General features: G+C 36.8%; 1 long non-coding RNA gene across 1 annotated transcript; it reads right to left on the bottom strand.

Moving 5' to 3' along the window:
* Window positions 1-109: 109 nt before the first annotated feature.
* Window positions 110-12,001, bottom strand: LOC116653010 (uncharacterized). The gene is made up of 3 exons (XR_014943021.1): window positions 11,888-12,001; window positions 11,090-11,282; window positions 110-728 (listed from the first exon to the last, which is right to left on the bottom strand). It is a non-coding gene; the product is annotated as an uncharacterized LOC116653010 (long non-coding RNA).
* Between the last annotated feature and the right edge of the window lie 3,371 nt (window positions 12,002-15,372).

Genomic DNA, 15,372 nt, shown 5'->3' with positions numbered 1-15,372 from the left:
TAGACAACTCATTAGGGACAAAATCAACAGTGTCATGGAGGAATTCAATTATGTTACATATAAATTAATCTAAAAGAATAGGGAAGGGAAAAAAAAGTCAACATGATGTCACTTATATAAGTTGATTGCTTTGGCAAACATATTTATTCGCGTTGTTACATAAGAGCTGCCAGAAATTTTATGGAAGGTTAAACATTTTTATTTCAATGTATTTAGCCTGACTGGAAGGACAATGACCAGTGGGAAACATTAAGTATGCTCACTCAGAAAAATGTTTAAAATATCATTGTCCCCTCTGGACATTCAAACAAGAAGAGAAAATGATTTAAATGCTGGCGAAGACCAAATGTGGATGACAATAGTTAACGTGGGATTCCCATCTCAGTAGAAATTTACTTCAGCATCTGCGACATTCAACAATAGAAGGAAATGGTGGAAATCAATAGCAGGATTTCCTTTGACAATTCACTTCTATTCTTTCTTCCCTTAAGTCCCTTTATTCTTGCCTAGTAAAAATTGTATACATTAGTGACAGCTGGAGGGAATGCAACTTCAGGTCTGAAAACACCTCAATCCATCAACAAGAAGGTGTGGTAGCTGGTCACTGCTGTCATACAGGAAGGAAATTGTAGCCTTCACTTTGAGCCATGAGAAGCAAGTCAAGAAGTGGACATTCATGCTTAGACCATGGACACAGTAGAATCAAGATCTCAAAATCCAGAGGAAAGCTGTGAATTAAAGGACACCATCATGTAAAGTTGCTTGTTTTCAGCAGATATCACTTTTAAGGTGAGATCCTGTTATTCAATTTGGAGTCACACCAGAGGGATGTCTTCCAATTAGTGTCTGTGAGATCACAGCTAAGATACTGTTGAGAATGCCCAAGCTGCTCCAGTGTGACAAGCTCTCCACTATGATCAAAACCATCTGACCATCTTACACAACAACAATGCTATATTTTATTATTTCCTGTACAAAATATAGCTAAATGTATTCACTAAAAAAAATGTAGTTAACCAGTTATGTTAAAAAAATAAAAATAAAAAAATTGTCAGTGCTTTGGCTTTGTATATTTATAAGGAAAGAAAATCTAAACTTCTGGCTAGAACACCTACTTCAACCCACAGAATCACTGGGGTTGGAAGAGGCCTCTGGAGATTCTCCAGGCCAGGCTCATCCTAATGCATATTCCCTAGAGTAGGTTGCACAGGAAAGCATTGAGGTGGGTTTTGAATAACTCCAGAGGAAACACCACAAATTCTCTAGGCAGGTTACTCCAGTACTCTTCCACAATTAAAGTAAAAAAGTTTTTTTCTAGGCCTCCAACTAGACTCTGTGCTTCTTATCTCAACCCTCTGTGCTCTGTTGGACAGTCAGTACTCAGTCCACCATACAATGATATTCCAACTTCTTTCATAATGTTTGGAATGCTTACACTTATGTTGAATGTGTTGATCTAGATAATTATAAGAATTCCATCAACTTCTTCATTTCCTGATTTAGCAAGATTATTAAGGTTTAGGTATTGTTGTTTGTTTAATTCATTTAATTTGTTACCACCCCCCCCCCCCTCCAACCCCCTATCTCACATGGAAAATAAGGTAATATAAACATCAAGCATTAGCTGCTGCCACTGTGACTTCACTGAATGTATTTAAAGATACAGACTGAAGTTCATCATGCATTATACCTGAGAAGGATATTCAGAGGATCAATTTGAACCTAGTAAGAAAAATATATATATTAAGGTTACTGGTGCTGTGATTTTCCTGTGGTCCACTAACAGAACAAGGACTGGGACCAGATCTTTTACTTCTTCCTTTTTAACTCACTGTGACAATATCATGCTATTTGATTTCCGTAGGTACTTAATTTTCAACCAGCACCCAATTCACTATAGCAAAGCTCTTTATTTTAAGAATTATTTTTATTATTGCTACTATTATTTCAGTAAAAACACAGTTTGTAAAAACCTATGAAACTGCATGATTTTCCCCTGCCATTACATGTTCATGAGGCAATCCTTGTATGACCATTTTCATTCACACTAAGTAAGAAATCTTTGACTAATGTTGCAGCTCTTGCTTTTGACCATTTCCATAACTAATGACTTCTCAAAAAAGTCAGATCAAGTAATAAAACCTATTATCCTTTGGTTTCTATATCTATTGAGAAGTGCTTACTTACACTTCATCAACTTCCATCTTTCCATCAGAACATACTGTACTCTGCCTTGGGGGACACAGGGAACATTTCCACACTGGGGCCAAAGCATGTGTACAAACATAAGACACTGTTAAGTCCTCCTTTGAGTTCTGAATGTCATTAATAAAAGCTGTTTTCTTCCATCAGTGATCAAAGCTTCCATTAAGACTCAATGACTTATGTAAGATTGAACAAACTCACAATCCAAAGCCTCAAAGGAAACCTCCAAAGCACGCACTCACACATCACTGCTTTTCAAAATGTTTTTGAATGACTGATCTCAGCACAGATTATGGACATATCAAATCTGATATAATTGTACTACAACTGGGGCTTAAAATAAGCAAATAGGCACGTGTGGCTCAACTTGCCTCTCACACTTATATCAATGCAGATTAAGACTTATACTGGATTAATTTTTTCTGACAAATAGTACAAGCTGCACAACTTTCTAGGAAACCAAAGCATCTCATGAGACTATAAGTATTTCTAAACTCTAGCTTTAAAGCTTTCTCTTTTAACTTAAACTGTAGTAAACGTCAAGAGACTCACTGTGATGATTCACTCCAAATAAAATAATTTTTAAAAACAGTGCATACATCCAGCCACTTACCAGCAAATCATACAATATTCTTGATTATTGAGTTATTAACTTACAGGACTGATATTTTCCACTCACATTATACCTACTTTACCTTGTGGGTAAACACTTGAGAAACCTTCAACCATATTATATCTATTTACCAGTATTGCTGACAGCCAGGACTAAATGAAGCAACCTGAGAGGTGACCCAAAATCCTCTAATGACAACAGAAATTTTCCCATGCTTTAAAGGACTGCTCCTTGATTTCCTTTTGTCTGTGTAAATTAAGTGGAACTTTATTTTCTGTGTTTAGTTTTCCTTGAGAGGTACTGTAAGAGTTAAATAATCCCATAAGCCATAACATGTACTGATTTGTGATGTTTAAAAGCTGATAAAATATGCACGCTCACAATTTCATTTTCTCTTTTATTTATCTATGTTAGACAGATAGACAACTATCTAGATTAGGCAAATAGATATCTGACATATAGGAGGAAAAGAGGGAGAGAGCAAGAAAGGGAAAAGGAGAAATTGGTTTGATCAAGAGTACAAGAAACAATTATTTCAAAGGTTGGGAAATTTAGCTTTAGGAACAGCATTAGAGTCCTAGACAGAGGGCATTACTGTTGACTAAGCAGTTTAGAGAAAACACTCAGGCACAGACAAACATTTTAGAAACCTTTTTCTTTGATTAAAGGAAAAAAAAAATAAAAAATTGAAGATCTGAGATAAGTCTCAAGATCCTAGATAGCTTTTGCCAGACTAAGTGCCTATTGAGCATTGTCATCACTCATATAAGTCACTGGGAAAAAGCATGAGTGAAGTCATAAGAGTGAGTTATGTGTTGCCAGCTCTATAAGCAGAGAAAGGATATTGCCAGGCCATCACTATTAACACGTTCTCAGACCTTTCATGCACACTGTGAAGGAATAAGTCATTGTGTTGGAAGCTGCAGTGCATTTCCTTCCCAAACCTGAGACAGGAAACAGAAGCACAAGGGAACAAAAGAAGCAGCAGAAATCCAGAGACAGTTCCATTATAATCACATGTGACTCTGCAAAATTTTTCACTTCTCTTCCTCTGTAAAAATATCTACATTGAACAGACTTACAAAGCTGTTCAAGAAGGACTTCAGTCTTTCATGGACTCGCCCTTTTTTACTTTATACCTTTATATTCAAACTTTTGACACATGAATGGTATTACTTATCCATGCCAGCAAAAAGCCTGAAGTGCTTTACCAGGAAAGACCGGTAAATTACCAAAAAACCCAAACAAACCACCACACACCCTCTGGATTCCCTCTTTTAATCCTGATTTTAAAATCCTGATTTTAAAGGGGATTCAACAGATTTGTTTCTTTAAAATATAATTTTAAAAATATCTTTTTTGTTTTCCTTGAGCAAAACATTTGCATTCATTTTTTTTCCTGGAAAGATACTCACCCTACTATGACAACTGAATCAAGATTAATAAGTCAGTGTTACTGCTAAACCAAAAGCACTAACAGAATATTTGCACTGCAAGCCTCCACTGACTCCAGTAAGGCTTCATACTGAGATCTCTGGGGGAACCATAATAAGAAAATAAACAGGTTCTCCAATGATCACAGTAATTCATCCTTCCTAGTGCAACAAGACACATCAAAGATCATTATTAACCAAGAACCTTCTTAGATTATTAAATGCATTTTCTCCCAATTAAACATGTAGAGGACACATTTTAATTGCTCCCCTTGGCATTAATCATTGAAACAAACAAGCAAAAAAATTAATTCACATTCCCTCTGAAATAGTTAAACGCTGTAAGTTATGAAGAACCTTTCCATAATAGAATTGGCAGTATTACCTCTGGGCTAATGCATATAGTAAAGGAAATTAAAAGAGGCTGCGAAGGAAAAGGAAAAGTAGAGCTGGCTCTTACTGAGTCAAAGGCAAAAATCCTTAGCACTACAGTAAGACAAGAACAAGACCCAACAGCATGCATTTACTGCAAAGCCAAGAGAAATTTTAAAACATAAGTAATGAAGAACAGCAAAACGATGAATACTAAAAAGTTAGACATACATTTATTAATATAAAAAATAATTTTCCAAATATGCATTTTAATTTGCTTTTGGGATTAGTATGCAAGTTATTAATACAAAGAAAGAATCTGCTTTCTTAGTCCATTTGTTTTTTTTTCCCTCACAGTATACATGCAGTATAAATGCATTCAGATTTGTATATATCTGTACCATGTGTGTCTGCAAAGAGAGAAGGACAATAGTAACATGGGCAGGAAATAGAAAATGTTCCATTTTCCAAACTTATCCTTGCCTCCAAATCATTACAATGCCAGATTTTATCAGGAACGCTTCTTTAAAAAAAATTAAAGAGAATTTCAGTTCCAGATGGAGTCTACAGTGATGTTAGAAAGATAATATAAGGAAGATAAAGTGGAAACAGATGTGTCATTTTTGCAGAGATGGATTACATTAGCGTAAAAGTCTCCAAATGCTATGCAAGTTGTGACATCTGCAGCAATAAGCTTAGACCTGAACAGTTCTTTTCACTTCCCCCTATAGACTTCCTGGTTTGAATGGGAACTTTCCAGCTTCACAAATTGTAATTGAGCTATCCTCTAGCTCAAACCCTCAAAGACAACAGACTTACTAGAATTAATAGAATTATTAAAGTTAGAAAAAAACCTTGGAAATGCTGTAATAGCAAATGATAATAGCAGAGTGGCAAAGTCTTTGGCTACAGCAAAAAAAGAACAAGTCCAAGTGCAGTAGCCATACATACATAAATGAAGACAAAGAGCTGCTTACATTTGGAAGACATCAGGTAGGCAGGGATCTCTGACAAGAAACACCCTCATCTCCACTGCCAACCCTTAAATGAGGTCTGGAAAGGGGTGGATCCTTGCTCCACCCCTTCCAGTCACTCAAGTGCATTGCATGCACCTGAACTCCCCTGGGTTGGCTCTGCCTTCCTACCAGGTGCTCAATCACTGTTTTAGGCCATGGCTTAACATTTTCACTACAACCTCAAAGATCATCTAGTCCAGCCACCCACATACCACCAGTATTGCTCACCAAATCATATCCTATGTCTTGAAACACACTTGCCTTGAATTGCACCAGTTGACAACCCATGACTCTACTTGCTATCTGTACTCGTTATTTTTTTCTGATAGATTGAAATTCTGCCTATTCCAAAGCTGCTTTTCTCCACGTATGTGATATTTGGGTGCAACTCTTCTCTGCAATGTACTGATACCTTCCAAAGGTATTTAGTTGGTGTGAGTATATCTCTTAGTTCTTTTTCTGTTCTCAGGGCAGAATGTTTACTGAGCAGTTCTACTCCTTTTTATATTTATAGAAATTTCTCTGAATTTCTTTTAATGGTGGACTAAGATAATACTTGGATTTCTTCTCAATATTTTTTTTAAACTTCCATTGTGAGCTGTTTGTCTCCCCTTTCTTAGCAAGTATCAAAGAAGTCCTAAATACCTATCAATTTTCCATTAATTTCACTGTATATAAAAGTATATTTTCCAGATTGTTTGTTTTGTTTGTTCCATATCTGCTTTCACTTCTTTTCTTCAAGTAAAAGTTTAGTTGTTTTTATTATCATTATTAGACTATTCGTTTTCTTCTGGCTGTTCTGTGTCTTTTTTTCTCTTTTTTTTCTTTTTTTTCCTTTTTTTTAATTTTTTATTTTTTAAACAACAACAATAACAACATGGCCTTGTCTATCAATTCTGGCTTTTGGAGTATTTGATAAAATACTCCTAAGCAGCTCCCAGTTATTCACAATTTTCTTTTAAAATGTCTTCTACCATGTTACTCAGCTCTTAACTTTTTTCAGCTTTGTCAAGTTGTTCTTTCCAAACACCAATACAAGGTTGGGGGGTCAAATATATATATGTTTTTTTTTCAGTTTTCTGGTACTTTGAAAACTGTTTTCCTTTCTCATATTGAATATAATATTATTGAAGGTATATAGCTAAACATCAGCTATAGTGTTAACAGTGGTATGAATTTCCCTTTTATGTGTTGAAGACTCACTGTTCTAGAAGTAGAATTTTCAGAATAAATAGGGGAAAAAAATCATTTTAATTCATTTAAAGATTCAGACATCAAGTTCTGTACTACTACTTGGTGCTTCAATATTCATTGTTCCATGCAATATTCAGTGCTTCATAAGAGCAAAAGTAAATACAGGTTTTGACTTGTAATTTGCTACCAGATAAACAGATTAATCTTCTTCTCAAAAGACTAATTAGATCTTTCTAAGAGACACACTGAACTTCACATTTGAGATTTCTACCTTTCCTCTGACATGCATATCTTGACTTTTGGCAGATGCTCGGTGATAAGTCAGCCAGGCTTTTCAGTAGTCAAATTGATCTCTTTGGAAAGTGTCTTGAGGGAGCACCATTAAATCAGTTTATACATCCAAAGGCAATAAATTTTATATATTCTAAAATAAAATAGAATAAAATTTTTATTTTCATATGCATTGTGTGCTGGGCTACATTTGATCAGGAGGTCAGTGGTCAAGTTGCATCATTAAAATGAGTTGGGCAGTGTTTCACTTTGAGGAAAAGAACTACATTTGGACAGCTATTTTTTGATATATAAATTATGGAGTTGTAAATTTTTAAATCAATTTGTTAATGTAGCTAAAAATAAGAAACAGACAAAGAGAAACATTCTTCTTTATGCTCCTGGTCAGTGTTTAATACACTAAAAACTGATATTCCTTGCTGACTCTCTGGAACAGGCAAAGAAATTTATCCCAAGTGTTACATAATTCAATTATGGGCTTTGTTTAATGATTCAGAGCACAGTTTAGATCATTTTTCCAATGAGCTTCTTAATGAAATAATCACTATTCTCTTTTTAACAGGATTAAAAGATATGCAGTAACTGACATGAATTACAGGAGAATTAGTTGAAGAAATCACTTGAAGAGATCTAGTATGGAATAAGTAGAAATAAATTGAATGCCAAGATCTATTTCCTTATTATTTTAAGGGAGAAGGTGCTTCTGAAGGTACTGATGGTGAACTGAAAGACTATCAAGATTATCCTGCCAAACTATTTATAAATTAGTTCAAAGAGATGAGAGATTGTTATCCATGGGAGATTTGACAAAGCAAGTAATCTTCAGATATACAAATGTACCAAAAAATGCTTCCAGACAACTTTTAGGTGTGTGACATGTTTTATCACTGCCTGGTCAGTAATAATGGTCACTAGAGACCCAAGGCAGCTATGGAAGGTAGTGCCTTTGTACCGGTAAGCACAAATATATTAACTGTTCACCGGAAAATACATTGAGACATCGACAACTTTTTGCTAAATGTTGCTAGTCAAGGACTATTTCAGGAGTTAGAACAGACATTCTGATAAGTCACTTCCATTTTGTGTACTGTAAGAAAGGCATAAAATTTCTCAAAGTAATAGCCTTCATTTCATTGATTATGGCAAGAACTGAATGAATTCAATAGGTAAGCAGAAATGGTCGAACAACTGCTTTTCACTATTTGATGACCAGCAAAGAAAACAAAACAGTATAGAGTAATTAGAGAGAAAAGTGTTCTTGCTCATTACAAAGGTATACAAAGAAGATATTACAGACTGAATGTTAAGTTTCATTCTGAGAGACAATTTAATTTCAGATGTTTGTATTAAGAATCTAAGAAAGAAAAAACTAGGTTTAAATGGAATAATTAACCTTTCCCCCTTATTGCTCAACAATTAAAAAAATCCTCATACCTGTTAGGAATTTGGTTCCATTTATTAAGAAGTTGTAAATCTACTTCACCTTCTTCCTTCATAAATGACTGATCAGCCAAGCTTTAAACCCTCAGTCTCTCACAGATTTTCTTCATTTCATATTAAAACATGAAGTAATCATCCACAATAATCACAGAGTGGAAATCTGTTTTCCTGTTTCCTAAGGTGAGACATCTAATTATTAGGCTGGAAAGTCTTTTTTTTCTCTGGTTCAGTAAATATGTGGATAGCTTGCACAAAGCAGTACATTTACAAAAGAGCATAGCCTGTATCAGGATACTTATAGGAGATCATTACAACATTCTTCCAAGTGTAAATTGTCCATTCTGTACATATAATGTTGTTAAGATGCTTTTTGGTTGAGAAGTGTTTAGGATCCAAATCTCCCACTTTCTGAAAAAGTCCTCTGACTACATAGTACTATTTAAAAGATTGCTTAAACCCATTAAGAAAAGAAAATGAACTTCAACCAAACTGAATTTAGAAGAAAGATTTGAAGAAATATTAAAAGAGGTGAAAAGAAACAAAAACAAAACCAGTAAGATTAACCATTTAATCAATCACATTTTCAGCAGTCAGACCAAAATAACAAGTAAAAATCCTTTTTAAGTTAAAAGTTCTATATAGAAAATGCTTTTCTTGAAGGAATAATGCAATGATATTGTAAAATATTTTATTTCCCTTGAAAGTGAAGTTCTTTCTTTCTTTTTCTTCTGTAAATAAAAGCACTACCAAAAGGTGTTAAAGTTTTCCTACTTATGTACAAGCCCCTCCTCAGCCTCCCCTTTATTTCCACTGATGTAAATGGCAAAACTGGGACCATTACTGTACAGGAATTTAATCCATGCTTTTACCAGAGGAACAAGCAAAAGGAACTAAGGAACATTTCCGTCTGATCAGGACACTGAGGATTAAGAAGGTATAAGAAGAGAGGGAAACATAATACAGATTGAAAAATAAAACAGACTGAAAATGTTTAATTGGAAGATCCGAAAGGATTGTGCCAGTTCTGCTTCTATTCTAAACTGACTCTGGTGTAAATCTGAAGCTGACATGTATGGAGTAATAATGACTGGGAGAAAATAGAGAGCAAACGCTCTTCTAAATTTCATTCTAATTTCTGTATTGTTACATGAGTCAACTGGCTCTCAAAGAAATTAGGCAGCGGGAGAGATTTTAGAGAAGTAGCAACTCATCTAAATGACAACAGTTTTCCAGAACAAAGAGGAAAATCTATTTTGTTTACTAAGACTCAGCTGTTTGAAAGAGGCAGAATATATCTGCAAGAAAAAACAGCTTTGTTGAACACAGTTAGGAGACTGAAGCTCTGGAACTGAAAAAGACTCTTGTTAAATGGATAAGACATACAGGAGATCTCTTTCCCTTGCTGGTAATGGGCAAAGACAGTGATGCAGTGTCAGAGCTGCCCCTTCCCCACGCTAGTGACAGTAGTGATGCTGCTGATGAAGATGAGATTTCTTTGGATGCACACAGTAACCAAAAAACAAATAGGAAGGGACAGCAGCAATGAGTTTTTTTAATAACCATAGGAACGCTAAGGAGGTTGTCAGGGAAAGCAGAGAGCCGCAGGGAGACAGGCTGCATTGAAGGCTGAAGCTGATGTCTTGAATTCCTGGAGTCAAGGGCAAAACCTCTCCTGGCATCTACAGAGCCAGGAGCTCACCCTCAGCATGCAAAGCACAAAGGGGTGAGCTGTGCTCACATTGAGATGACTGCAGAGCCCAGCCAGGCAAGTTCAGATGCTCATAAGAAAAACTGTTCTCCTGAGATATTTTGATTTCTGAGAGGCGCAGACATTTGCCCCAGTCCTGTTTCCTTAAAAACACCGAGTGCAAAATTTTATACAGGAAGCAACTCATTTCCACATCAGAAAGAATTCCATCAAGAAATCATTACTCCCCATATATCTTACATGATCATTTAAAAGTAAATCTTCTTATTGTCTAATAATAGCGAGGTAAATGAAACACAAAATGACCATATGAAAGAAGTTTCTGAGCTTGATGTGACAGCATGCTAATTTGTGACAGCAGTTACTTCTCCCTAAGCTGAAAGATTTAAAATGAATTTCAGAGCACAGCAGAGGTATGTTAGTCTTAGTATGTCAAGGGAGTTACTAGCAAAAACCTCCCTATATACCCAAAGATAGATGTGAGTGAAGGTCTTCCTATGTTCTATTACAAGTAATGTATCTGTAGCCAGCCTTTGTCAGAATGCACATATTAATCATCCAGTTTTACTGAGTAACTGGATTAACATTGCCACTGGAAAAAAAGACTTGTGTGATGGCTTTTAGGAACACTAGCGATCCAGAAAAGAATTAGCTGGGATGAAAATTTAAGTCCCAGTTTTCAAAAGCTTCTTCCATCTCTACTCATTTTCCTTTGTTGAAAAGTGACAGTGATTGATGTCTTCTCCCACCCAAAGTATGCCGCGGTTATTGCTCCTTATGGTTAGAATTAAGTTAACAGCCCAGCTCAAACACTCACCCATCTAGATGAAGTATTTATTAGCCACGAATCCCTCTGTTCTTACACCACCTCAAAGTTCTTGTGTACGTCACTGGGAAAAACAAAGGGAAGGACTCTGGCGTTCAGTCAGAGGACTCCAGCACCAAACCCTCTAATAAGGCAGGCAGGCATGGAACGACTCTGAGGGAACAGATGTTTAAACCATATAAAGCTGCAAAAGAAAATAAAGAGCAGCTGAATTACAAAGGAGGGAAGGACACGATGTTTGTCTATGGTTAAACTACTGTAAACTTTGAAATCTGTATTATGGAATCCATTATAAAACCCATAAATTTGCTTTTAAAGTAATAGTCATAAGATTTTTACTTCACCATTATTTATGGTATAACGAGAAGGTACGTTACTAGAAACCCACAAAATAAATAGATGGATTTCATTAAAATTGGCCTGATAAAGAGTAAAATTGAAGAAAAAAAAGGAAATAATTTTTATTTCATGCCAATTTATTTTCATAGAATGATTTGTGCTCCAGAAATCAAGGAAGAAGAAAAGATGGGAAAAACTTCCCTTTCTTCCATAGCTTAAGTAGAGTTTTTAAACAGTATTTGAAGTGCGGAAATGACCTACTTCCAATTGCTTCTATATTAAGAATCTGGCCACATATTCAATACTTGCCTGAAGAATCAAAGCAACATACAAATTCAGATCAGGATTGATTTGTCAACACATTGGTTAAATAGTAAATTTATTGCTGAGCATGTGTTGTAAAACTGAGTACTTGAAACTCTGCCCCAGTAGGGTCCTTCAGGGACATACCTCCTGGCTTGCTCCCTTCTGTTCTCCCTTCCTCTCTCCGTTCTGATGGCTGTAACAGGAAAGTAAAAATCCCAGGCAGATTGTGGCTTTGTGCCACTCTTTAAGGTCATCCCTAAGATTGAAAGAAGCTACCATCAAGGTCTGCTCAAAGTAGAACCAGGACTGCTGTGAGTATCATGCTTTCACAGGATACCCATTCCCCACTGAACTACAGGAGGTCCAGAAGCTCACCCACCCACCCACCACCACAGAACTGTTCCTGCCAGAGCAGTTTCTCACAAGATGAAGACTACCTTGGCCAGAGCAGAAAAGATGCACTATTCTATGGATTCCACTTCAGAAGAAACATAGAACTGTAGAACAGCTTGTGTTGGACAAGTCCTTAAATATAATCTACATCTCTCCTGCCCATGGGCAGGGATGCCTTTCACTGGACCGCCCAAAGCCCTATCCAGCTTGGCCTTGAATACCTCCATGGGTAGTGACTCCGCAGCTTCCCTGGGCATCAGCAGATGAAGAATTCCTAGTGATGAGCCTTTTCCCATCACTGGGAAAACAACACTGCACCAGTGCCAGTGCAGGGCTTGCATTAGGAAGTTTGGTCTTCTTACCCCTCTTTCCTGAAAACACTATGTGGTGGTTTATCCATCTTATATTGTAAGATGGAAGATACCTCACCCAGCAGCAGCCACCCCATGCACAGTGCAAATGGGAAATGAATGAACCATCCAGCTTGTGTATGATTGTCTCACTGTGTAGAAACACAGGTAGGAAACAGGCCCTCCTAAACTATTAAATTTAGTCTTGTGTTATAGCTATGGACGTGATAAAGTCTGTAGCTACAGTTCATATAGAGAGTTCTGCCCCAAATTCCATGTCTTTAGTTTCCATCTCAAATGGCCCTACTAGATCTGAGATAACACTTATCTGCATCTTAAGCAGTGTTTCTCTCCTGCTGCTGTTGACTTCCCTAAGCATACTAGCACTTTCCATCTTTCAGCCTACGCCCACCACAACTGAAGGTGAAAAGCCAGAGCTGAGTGCAAATTTCCAGGTGAATGCTCAGCCAGCCTTGGGTCAGAGGTACCAAGGCTTCACAAGAAACACCTCTTCTCTTCTGTTTTAGGCCATATTTACATTTTTCAATGGCAAATCATAGAAATAGCCCTCTAGTCTACTTTTATAGTTTGAGCTATCTTCCATTTTCTTATTGCCTAAAGATGCACTTCTGGCTTATCTTTCCTCAATCTGATGCTCTGCATTTCATTTTAATATACATTACCACATCAGAAACCTGGAGATACTTGTCCACCTTTGCCGCACAGTGTTCTGATTCTTGACCCCATTAATAATATTTTCCAAATCTGTGTCATCTGTTCATTTCTTAATAGCCTCTGTTGCTCTGAGACCCACAGCCCAGTGCAAGCTGAAGTCTGCAAATAAATCAAATCTCACTAAATACCTGCAAGAAGAAATATTTTTAATTGCAGCTTTTCATTATGAAACAGTGTCCAGTGGTATGCACGTGGTTTTCAGATGTGTGCCTGTGTGCAAAGAATATGAGCATTAGAAGTGTGGCCTTTAACACTGCCCAATCATGTTGGCAATTTCACACTCTCAACTATTAAGCTAGTGGTCTAAGAAGCCAATTTTTCTTTGGGATTAAATGTTCTCAGACAGACTGTAAATTCAAATTATGGAAAAACTTTGATGTTCTTATTTCATGTTCCCAATTCTAATGGTTTAAACTGTTGATGTTGATTTATTAGGAGTTGAATAATCATTGCAAGAAAAGAAGAGCCACTAAGTCCTTTTCATGCAAATCTGCAGGCCTCCTGATCACCACTGCCTAACAGTGACACCTTCTGGAAAAAGCTAGGAGTGAAGAAGAATAGTGTGTAGGATGGGGCACGAGATGGCTTTGAAGCACTTGTTTTGGTCAAGATTTGGATGTTAAAATAAATGTGCTGAGCACTATCAAGGCCACGCCAGTTTCCAATCTCCTTATGGCTCATGGCTTCATAGCTTTTGGCTTATGGCTTTAGAATTCTTTAAGAAAAATAATCTACCAGAATAAATTCTCCTGTCTATATTCATTGTACTCCATAAGGCAATACTCAAATATAGGGCGTCAGTATCACATCTAAGCAGTTGCTTAGAGTCTTGCAGAGGTAAAAGTGAACAAATAAATAGAAATAGAAATAAATAGAAAAAAAATATAATGTATAAAATGTTCTTTGCTTTCAAATTCTCTAGGGATATTTCTGTAATTTGAAAGGGGCACATGTTAATGCTAAAAGCTTTAACTAGAAGCATTAAATTACTATTCTGTTTTAAAGAATTAAGTGTATAGACTTCCAGATCGGATAAGTAGGCAAAACAGGAAAAACAATCCTCAAAGTATCTTAGAGGAGCAAAGCAGAAGACATAAAAACTCATTTTCCTTTCCTAGACAGTAGTTCAGCTGCTGAAAATCCACTAACGTGGCACAGCTCCAATTTCATCTGATGCTCAGGGTTAACTCAGAAGAAAGTTGCACTTTAGGCCATTCACAATAAACTGCTGCAAGAGTGTCTGTGCTGTTTCTCACTAGACTTTTAGACGAGACTTCCAAGCAAGAAGAGCTTTGAGGTTGGTTGCTGTTCAAACAAATAAAAGTTTTGCAAGTAAGGTCTGGTATCCTGGGATAGTAATATTCTGTTTGTTAGCAGCACTGCTCTGAAGATCGCTTTGGTGAAAAAAGGACAGGAACAAAAATGGTACATTTCAAAAAGCTGAAATCCCACTGAAAGCAGAGTCTTGGGCCTACCCCACCCATACACCCCTCCCTCAGAGACTGAAACACAGCAATTTTTCACATTCTCAGAAGTGACATCACAAATAGGAACTCCAAAATGTCTCAACATCCTTACCAATGTTGTCATAGGTGACACCAGTGCCATGAGTCTCTGTGTGTTTGTGTAACAGTACTGGCTATAAATTTTCCAGCTTACATGTTAGTATACGTAAGCATGAAATAAGCACAGGCATACTGATTTAAAACAGATGAAGAACTGACCTTTAGTTTGGACGCAAAATCATGTAGGAGAGGAAACTGTATTATATGGAAAATAGCTATTACAAATATCAGAACAAAACATCAGTCAAGTGAGCTCAGCTGTACTTGTGGCATATGGATCTTATGCCCAAATCGACCAAGCTGGCTGGCACTCACACAGTCCAGAGCACAACATGCTAAGTGTTGAACCTCTGAGAAATGTGGCGGGCTGGCTGTATGGTGTGATAAACCCTGACTTGTTCCATCACCTAGGCACTGTGCCCAAATGTACATCACGGACACATCCTTGTTTTCTGAACTCCAGAGTCATTCAGGCTGCACAGTTGGCCTATACGTTGTTACCCAACATAGAGCCAGTCATGCCTTAAACTTGCATTCGGTTTCAGGAAACTGAAAATCATCCAAGTGTTATCTGTAGGAGAGACTT

Source organism: Coturnix japonica, chromosome 2 (assembly GCF_054131305.1).
Source record: "Coturnix japonica strain WE chromosome 2, WE-NBRP24, whole genome shotgun sequence".
Classification (NCBI taxonomy): domain Eukaryota; kingdom Metazoa; phylum Chordata; class Aves; order Galliformes; family Phasianidae; genus Coturnix; species Coturnix japonica.
The sequence above is the reverse complement of the archived record's forward strand: the minus strand, read 5'-3'. Positions and strand labels throughout refer to the sequence as shown.